At 33.5% G+C, this 8,719-nt stretch overlaps 2 long non-coding RNA genes across 8 annotated transcripts in view; both read left to right on the top strand.

The window, feature by feature from the left end:
- Nucleotides 1-6,136, top strand: part of LOC107837730 (uncharacterized) — a 15,461-nt gene extending 9,325 nt beyond the window's left edge. The window contains exon 3 of the long non-coding RNA XR_001663779.1: nt 6,126-6,136. This is a non-coding gene — a long non-coding RNA (uncharacterized LOC107837730). The remainder of the gene's footprint in view (nt 1-6,125) is intronic.
- A 6-nt stretch (nt 6,137-6,142) lies between these two features.
- The window catches only part of LOC103146903 (uncharacterized), a 140,287-nt gene continuing 137,710 nt past the window's right edge, over nt 6,143-8,719 (top strand). For 6 of the 7 annotated variants that reach the window (XR_001663773.1, XR_001663775.1, XR_001663778.1 and 3 more), the window contains exons 1-3: nt 6,148-6,255; nt 7,592-7,652; nt 8,050-8,104. This is a non-coding gene — a long non-coding RNA (uncharacterized LOC103146903). Of the gene's footprint in view, nt 6,256-7,591; nt 7,653-8,049; nt 8,105-8,719 lie in introns of all 7 variants that reach the window. The other variant, XR_001663772.1, reaches the window with a different exon arrangement.

The raw sequence follows: 8,719 nt of genomic DNA, 5'->3' as shown, positions 1-8,719 counted from the left end.
ACACACACACACACACACACACACACACACACACACACACGATTGTTTAAGACTCAATAAGAAAGCATGCATACCTCGGGTGAGTCCTTTTTATTTACATTAACTGCCTTTTTGCAAGATTTCAGGATTCTTCGTTCTGTTATTATCTTCAGTTACTTGGACTTTTATTAGTTTCATCTCCTCTTCTGGCAGTTTTTGCTTCACCTGGTCAAATTCTTAAAAATAAATCTCATATTAAGCATATTTGATATATAATTAATCAAAAAAAATAATCATTGTTTTGCATGTTAAGACATTTAAAAGGCCTGAGCTTTTCACAGATTCATCTTTTGCTCCAAATGATAAAGTGGAATGTAAGGTTACTGCATTTTTGGCAATTAATTATTTATGTCCTTATTTAATAAAGGAATCAAATTCATTGTTTATTTGCATTTTTTATATACATTTTTAATTTAGTGTAAAATAAGCTTAAGTGGTTAAATAAAAAAATCTACAGAATGTGCCCATTTTTATACGACTCATCAGAAGAAGAATCATAGAAAATATATGTTGCATTATCAGCATGTTTCTTATATGACAAGAAAATTTGACTGCATGGAAGGAAAATATAAAGAATCCGGTTAAATTTATCCTTTCTTACTGTGAATCATTCAGGTTTTATTCAATAGCAAGTTAATCCCTTGCAGTGACATTCATGAATTCATTAGTTTACCTCTGAGTAAAGTGGCATTAAATGGAAGACGTGGCATTTTATTGATTCAGTGCAGCGCTGTGTAATTAAGGCTGTTTAAATGGAACCAGTTAATGTCTGAATGTTTGGATCGAACACAGGAAAGAAACCTCTTCAGCTACAATGCTGCTGTTTTTTTGTCTGGATAATCTAAAAATGTATTGCGTTTTTTATGAATGTGATATTTCGGTTTAAGTAATTTGAATTAATTTGAGCTGTAGCCAGAAATGAAAGGATGAATGCGAGCCATCTCCTGAGAGGCAGCTGGTTTATTTACACAGAGACACTCACTCTGTCCTGGACAGTTTTAATCAGAATATTGATCTGTGTTCACTTTTAAACTTGGCAGCATCGGAGTGTCGCAGCATTATTTTCTACATCCATTAACCTAATCTGCTGCCATGTCTGACCTCCACAAACAGCTTACGCTCCGTTTTCCCAGAGCTTCATGCTATTAAGATCTGCACTGTTCTTCTAATGAAAGGGGTCCAATTCTTCTCTCCAACACTCCAAAAAACACAAAACCTTACAAAATAGTTTTATCTAGTTTCTGGTGCAATTGTGTTAGTAAATTTGAGATGACAAAAGTAACTTACAAGTAAATTTTCATCAAGACATTGGAGCTTTTTCCAGTGTTATAATGACATAATCTGCCAATTGAACTAGAACTTGTTCATTAATATTAAATAATTATTTACTTGAAACACGCTCCTTTATCTTGTTGAAAAGTTACCTGTCAGTTAGTTTTGTCTTCATGTTTCCTAAGATATTTGCGCCAGAAACTAGTTTCTGACTTTCGAAAATTGTTGACATTTGGAACTCAGAAATTTCAATGTTTTTTTTGTAGACAATTTATGAGATTACTCTCAAAATTTCAGTTTTTTGTATAACTTTACAACTTTTTTTAAAAGAGCTAGATGGTTTTTTGAAAAAAGAAAAGAGATGCTTTTAAAAGAAAATCATCTGATTTTGAGTTTCTTTTGGGATCCATTGAATAAATTTATTTTCAGTAACAAGAACAGGATTTGCATCACTTTCTTTCAAACTGTTTGCTATATTTAGTCAAGTTTAATAAATTAAATAAAAACGGTTTTGGATGCATCATTTAAGTATTTTTGAGTAAATGTGGTTTTTCCTTTTGTTAAACCATGGTTATAAAAAGTCTAATGCTTTGTGTTGCACTTTACATTTTCAATTGTGAGAAAATTCCAAATTTGTATAATTTTTGAATTGCAGTTGGGGACCGCAAAATATCCATCGAAGGGCAACTAATGGCCCCCAGACCGCACTTTGGACACCACTGTCCTAGAGAATATAAAAGTGAATCATTAGAAATCCTTTGAAGGTGACTTATGGTTGTTTTTTTACTCTGATCTGAAGTGGCGAGACTTTAAAAAAGAGCAGTTTTGCTCTTCTGTGTCTGTGGTTTTCTCACTTGGAGCTGTCATTCCTGCAGTGAAAGGAGAGTTCAAGGATTCGTCAAACCTCCAGCCGGGCTCAGCGTCGCTTCAGGTTTTCCCATCACCACCAAGCCAACATGAGGGGCTTTAACGGGTCGGCTTGTGGCTCTCTGCCAACGCCTCCAGGTGGTTTCATTAAGCTCATCACTATCATGCTAAACGACAAGGCTTTGGACAAAAACGGAAGAGTACAACCAAAAATTAACTGCTGAAGTGATTAATCGTGATTAATCACTTACTGAAATAATTGTCAACTAATGTAGTAATTGATTAATCATTAACTGGGGAATAGACACTCAAAAAAGCTGAAAAACAATATATTCAGAACAGTAATTAAGACAAAACTGTACAAAATATAGATACTTCTCCATTTAATATAAAAACAACCATTAGTTTCACCTGGTTCAAATGTATTAAAATAATGCATTGTTTTTGCATTTTAGGCAATAAAATGTGTATCTTTTAATGTATTTAAAAAACTTTAGTAAAAAAAAAAGCTGAAATGGTTAAATGACAAATCTGTATAATGTGCCAAATATTTTAATCGTCAGAATAATCAATAGAGTAATCAATTACTAAAATAATCGTTAGTTGTACCCTAAAAAGAGCTGAAACTTAACAAGTGGTTCTTCAGACTGCATGTAAAACAAGATAAAAAAAAATAAGGACAGCACAATGTATTTCTTTAAAAAAAATGCTAAAATTTTCTACTCTTCTTTTTTTATTTTACTTATTTTTTTATAAATTGAGCAATATCCATTAAGAAATAGAAAAATCCCACAAAAAATAATGCTATGTGAAATTTAAGCTGTTTCCAGAATTATAAATACAACTAAATTTTAAAAATGCGCAAAATCTTGTATTTTTAAAAAAAAAGAATTTATAAAAATCACTTGTAGTTGGATTATTCTTTCTTTTACTCAGTGATGGATAAAAAAAATAAAGACGTCACTGTTTAACTAAATTTAAATAATTTATCAATTCATTAATGATTTAAATCTTTTATTTCAGTTAATTATAATGTTCTGCTTACAGCTTTTTGTTGAAGGGGAGTTTTCCTCTCCACTGTCGCTACATGCAGGCTCACTAAAATACTCAGTGCAATGTGACCGGTTTACTTAGACAGAAACTTTTTAAACTAATCTCAATCATGAACTGAGCTTAATGTAATGTTTGATACCTTTTTTTTTCACAAGGTGTCTTGAAACATTGAATCAGAAAAAATACCAATTATTCTATGCTGTATTTTAATTATTTGATGTTTTTTTTGGGATCGAAGCCAATATTGTTTTCCCCCTCTGTACCTAATCTTGAGTAATGGAAAGACAGGAGTCTCATATAGCTCATTAGAGCTTTTTGACGCCCATCAGCAGCTTATACACCTGCTACCATCTGATTTTAATGTTTTCAATGTTCGGAGCAAATGAAGAGTGAAATTATATTCATAAACTAGCACATTTCCTGACAGTAAATATAATCCTATCCATTATTTATGTGGTGAAATTGGAAAATGAATCATCTTGTCTCTGGATGCACATCTTCTGTGAATTCATCCATTTCAGAAAGGACTGAGGAGAAATGAATGTGACACGTTACAGAGTGCACACATCAGAGAATAAGTCATTAATTACCCAGTGAATTTAATGGAGATTGGTCTGGTCAGTGAGCACAGCAAAGAGAAAAAAGTTCACTTTACCCACAGAGATTTACTGCATGTTTCCAGAAATGAGTTAATTCAGCTGAGAGTCAGTTCTCACACTTATTAAATGCTTGTGGCGGTAATCTCGCTCTGTCCAATTAGAAGCCATGTTTCTGGACGACACTGCGCTGCAGCCAACGCCGCTCATCAGTCACTGATTTAACTGGGAATACAGAGTCTATCACGCTGAGATAGAGCTGCGCAGAGGATTTAACCTAGAAAAGGCCATGCAAGAATTATAAAGAACAGTAGTTTTTCACATAAAATACTGAAGTTATGCTGGAAATGAATGGAGGAGAGAGATCGTGAAAGAAAGTGGCAGTATATAAAAGTACAGCAGGAACAAGCTGACACTGGAGTCAAAATAAGATTTGTGTTGTTTCCATACAAACTAAACTACCATGTCAGGCTACAACTACAAACTTTAAAGGTGATCTATTATTTTTCCTTGAACATGTTAGAATGAATCTGTGTGATACAAAACATATTCATTATGGGTTTTTTTTTGTTTTTTTTTTTGTACAAAATCATTCTTAAATAATGAGATTTTAGACTCAACATTTACACTTCAATGTGGAAATGGCTGCAAACAAATGCACAGTTATACAACAGTACATCTTTGAAAAGCAGAAGTGGAGCCTCCTGCACAACCAACCAGAGTGTAGCGAGGGGTTTCTGGATGCTAAGCCCACAATGACAACCCTGTCTTTTCCAGCAGCCATTGTACAGTGCATACATCGGGAAAACCAGCTGACCAAACAGGCACAGGTGCAGTTCTTCAGGTATGAGACAGGTTATCTGTATTTAATTTAAATTCTGGCAACCCAGCTGCCGGTATTTTGAATTTTGTATTTTTTATTTTTTACAGGGCAGCGACAAGCATGGCGGAGACATGTTGGGGTACAAAAATTTCGAATAAAGTTTTCTACATCTTAAAAAACCTAAGCACACATTCCTGACTGATCAAACGTTTCAATCTTAATGTGAAATTTAGGTAGAGCCTTTAAAGAAAATATACAAACACTACTGATGCTGTCCAGAGTGTTTATATATTTCCAGAGATCCAAATAGAGCTGTTCTTTATAACTGTGTTAAATTTCCCAGCAGTATTTGGGACAGCAACAGGACAGCAGCTAAGTGTCTGTTGATATGTCAGATGTTGGACAGCAAATTGTCGCTCATATTTTATCTGCATGTGCAGACTCATTTATCATCCCAGCCAGCCCTCCCATCAGTTCAGCAGGTCTCGGGTAGCAGCGAAGAACACACACGTGTCTCATTTCTGCATCCTGTGTCTCCTGTTGGTGTTTCAGACAAACTGAATATTCACACCACCAACAAAAATTTTATAGCAAAATAACCCACAACCTATATTACAGCAGCTAAAGCTTTAACATCTTCTGAATAATTGTGTCTTTGGAAACTTACTTACATGGCAGCTGAATCAAGAGATGTCGGAACTAATAAACAGTTGTTTTTTCTTGTCATAATTTTAAATTTTCTTTATTCTGTGAGATTTCAATAAAACATTTCTGTTGGTCAGATGGTGGAAACACATTTCTTTATTATTCATAGTTAGTTTAGTCTGTAAAATTTGTCGTTTTGCATTTTCTTCCTTTTCTATTTGCCTCATATTTTGTATACTGTTCTATTTTTACTATAAACTTTCAGATTAAAAGTTAAAGGTACAGTGGTGTATGAAACATTTGAGCAACATATGTTACTGTTTATTCAATGTCACATGCTGTTTTTATTTTTTTTAATTATGTAAAGCACCTTGAAAAGCCTTGCTGCTGAAATGTGCTATACAAATACAATTTGATTGATTGATTGATTGATATGAGCCTACAAGACTTAACACATAGCAAAAAACAAATATTACTTAACAATATATTTTAAACAATATTACCGTGATGATTAAGGTAAGACTTCAACATAAAAAGTATTTTCTAAGGTAAGTTAATTTTATTTACATAGCACATTTTCAGCAACAAGGCAATACAAAGTGCTTCTAATATCCTGTAGGACAAAAACTGCTACTATTACTACTAATTTAAATAAGTGAATTAAATAGAAGGTGACATAGACATCTATATTTATTAAGAAGTTAATGGTGACTAAAATTTACATTTAATTCAAAATTTTAAGCTTTACAAAACATTTTTTATAAATTTTCTGTACCATTTTATGCTGGTTATGGTCCTTCATGGTTTCTTGGAAAGCAAACAAGTCATAGCTGCATTTTTCCGGCCCCTGCAAACCTGAGTGGCGAACCCCGTATTCCTTTATCTGTATCAGTTTATGTACGGTTTGAAGTTCGTCATCGAGCAAAGAAAATATGGAAGCTATCGTTTTTGTGGTCCTTGGTAGGTTTTAAAGGGGTTAATATATTTACTTTAGAGATTTATTTTTAAAATAAGAAATAGACACACAAAATCACGTTTCTCCATATAGGTTGTGTACTGCGATGTTTCGGTAGATGTCCGTCAGTTAGCTAGCTAATCTTTGTAGCTAACCTTTCCTTCTCGAACATTCTGACTTCTTGACCGCTGGTTTGACCGCGACATCTTTCGTAGTTCGTTTGTCTGCTTATATTTTAATTGAACGAGTTTATTTTCTTCTTTTGATTATATTAAACTCATTTTGTCAACTGCCGTGAAGCACTGACGGTTTCCAACTGGTTATGTTGATGAATGTTTAGTTATTTGGTCCTTTAAATGGCAACAACTGATCAAAAATTCAAATGAGCATTCCCTGGATCTTCATTTATGAATATCTGTTTAATTAGTATACCATCGAAATCCTAATTTATTGGGTAATTCCATTTATAAACAACTATTGGTTATGCTAAACGAAAATCCATAAAAAATATATCATGGAAACGATTGAAAAGATTTTGCTACACAATTTGTGGCCTACAGTCATTGGGGAAGACTGCTTACTTTTTAGACATCCACACTGAAGGCTTTAAGGGAAGGTAAAGACAGGAGAGGTGATTGTCAAAGAATCTACTAGTTTAGAGAAAAAAAACTGTGGTAAAAAAAGTAAGGGATAACTGAAATCATGAGAGAAGATTGTGAAGCAAACCCCAGAGTTTTTGGGGAGATTCACAATGCAACAGCAAGAAGTTAAATAAAGGTCTTATCTTGGGGTTTAATAAAGCTATTTTTTCCTCAGAAACTACTTTGTTTCACATCTGCAGCTGCTCCAAGCTTCACCAACCTTTATAGTGTTCATTATGACATAAACTGAATATGTTGAAAACATGTTAAATAGTTATGTACAAAGTAAAGGATATTTCATACACATTGTTCCAGAAGTTTGTTTGAAGGTGTTACTGTAGCAAGTTGCTGAGGACACAGTTATTCCATTATCAACCTTTCAAGGAAGATGGTAATCTTTGAAAGAATTTCAAAGATTAAATAGTTATGTACGAGCATCCTTCAGGTGCTTCTGTGTCCTCATAGTACAAATAAATCCAATTTGGTTCGATTAAATGGCACACTTTAGGTGTGTACACCCTATATTGATGTTGCTCTCATTCCTTTTAAGGGTTTACTGTACATATTGATTTTTCTGATGGTAAAAATAACTTGATCCAACAAGATTAATCTGCTTGCGTAGAAATGTCTTGGTTTTAAAAAAATAGGAGGAATTAAAACTTTTTACATTGTCATTAAGGTTATTGCTCATCTGTTGCAGAAGGTAATCTGGATGTAAGCAATCACACTTCATCAAAGTCCCAGTGTTGTCTCCACTAGAGGTTGATGATTTTTAAACCATTCAAACCCATAACGTTTTTGTTGTGAGTGATACCAACTGAGTACCCAGTGAGCTTTCTCTGGGTACTCTCTCCAAAACCTTGACTGTTTACTGGTCTCTCTAAGTTGTCCCTATTTGAAAATCATATTTGAAAATACCTAACATTTTGAAGACCTCTTCAGGAGACAAATCCACCCATAATGGCTGTATGTTAGAGATTGTTGATTCTGGTTAAGAATATAAATTATTAATGTGCTCAGCCTCACAGGAAACCTTGCATGGAAAAATAGTTGCTTTACCTTTGTGATGTAAAACATCAGTGTCTTGACACAGTCTTTTACATATCATATGTAACACTCATGCTTGACCATCAGTATATTCTGTTTTTCATTTTTTAGAATTGTGATGACCTTATTAAAATCTGACCACCTGATTATCAATAAACTCCACAAGGTAAGTGTATTGCTTTTTTTATTCTGTGATTATAAATTAACGTTTTTGCTATGAGCTTGTAGTTGTCAGCAGTTTTAAAAAAAGTTTTTAAAACTTATGAATTGCAGATTAGAAATAAAACTACAATAAGTACGCGGGTTGAGAACCAACTGTTATGAGGCATTTGATAAATTAAAGATGCATTCATTTAAAATGAGTATTGTTATTGTCTGTATTAAGTATTTCTATTCTTTCCTAAATGGTTGCTGAGGCTGATTTTTGTCCATGTTGATGATTTGTGCTTTTGAGCAGTTATCTTTAAAAATGTATGTGTAATGTTTGGCTTTTTTAGATGATATTGGTGTGATTTCATTCATTAGTTTTTTTTGTACTGTTCTGAAACACTGATGTATATTCTTGCTGTTACTGAGGGTTTGGGAAAACATAAAATCTTAAAATATTGACAAAACAGACTTTGTGCAGTTCTTCAGTGAAGAGGTGTGAAATTTGGTTTTGTAGGTAAAGACTAGAGGTGTGCCGATCGATCGGCCACCAATCATAATCGGCCGATTTCCGTGAAAAAGTGTATGATCGGTGATTGCCAATCACACAAACTGATCACCTGCTTCTCATTTC

This window comes from Poecilia formosa, unplaced genomic scaffold, assembly GCF_000485575.1.
Source record: "Poecilia formosa unplaced genomic scaffold, Poecilia_formosa-5.1.2 Scaffold170, whole genome shotgun sequence".
NCBI classification, from domain to species: domain Eukaryota; kingdom Metazoa; phylum Chordata; class Actinopteri; order Cyprinodontiformes; family Poeciliidae; genus Poecilia; species Poecilia formosa.
Note: the sequence above shows the minus strand (reverse complement) of the source record. Positions and strands in the feature narration are given on the sequence as shown.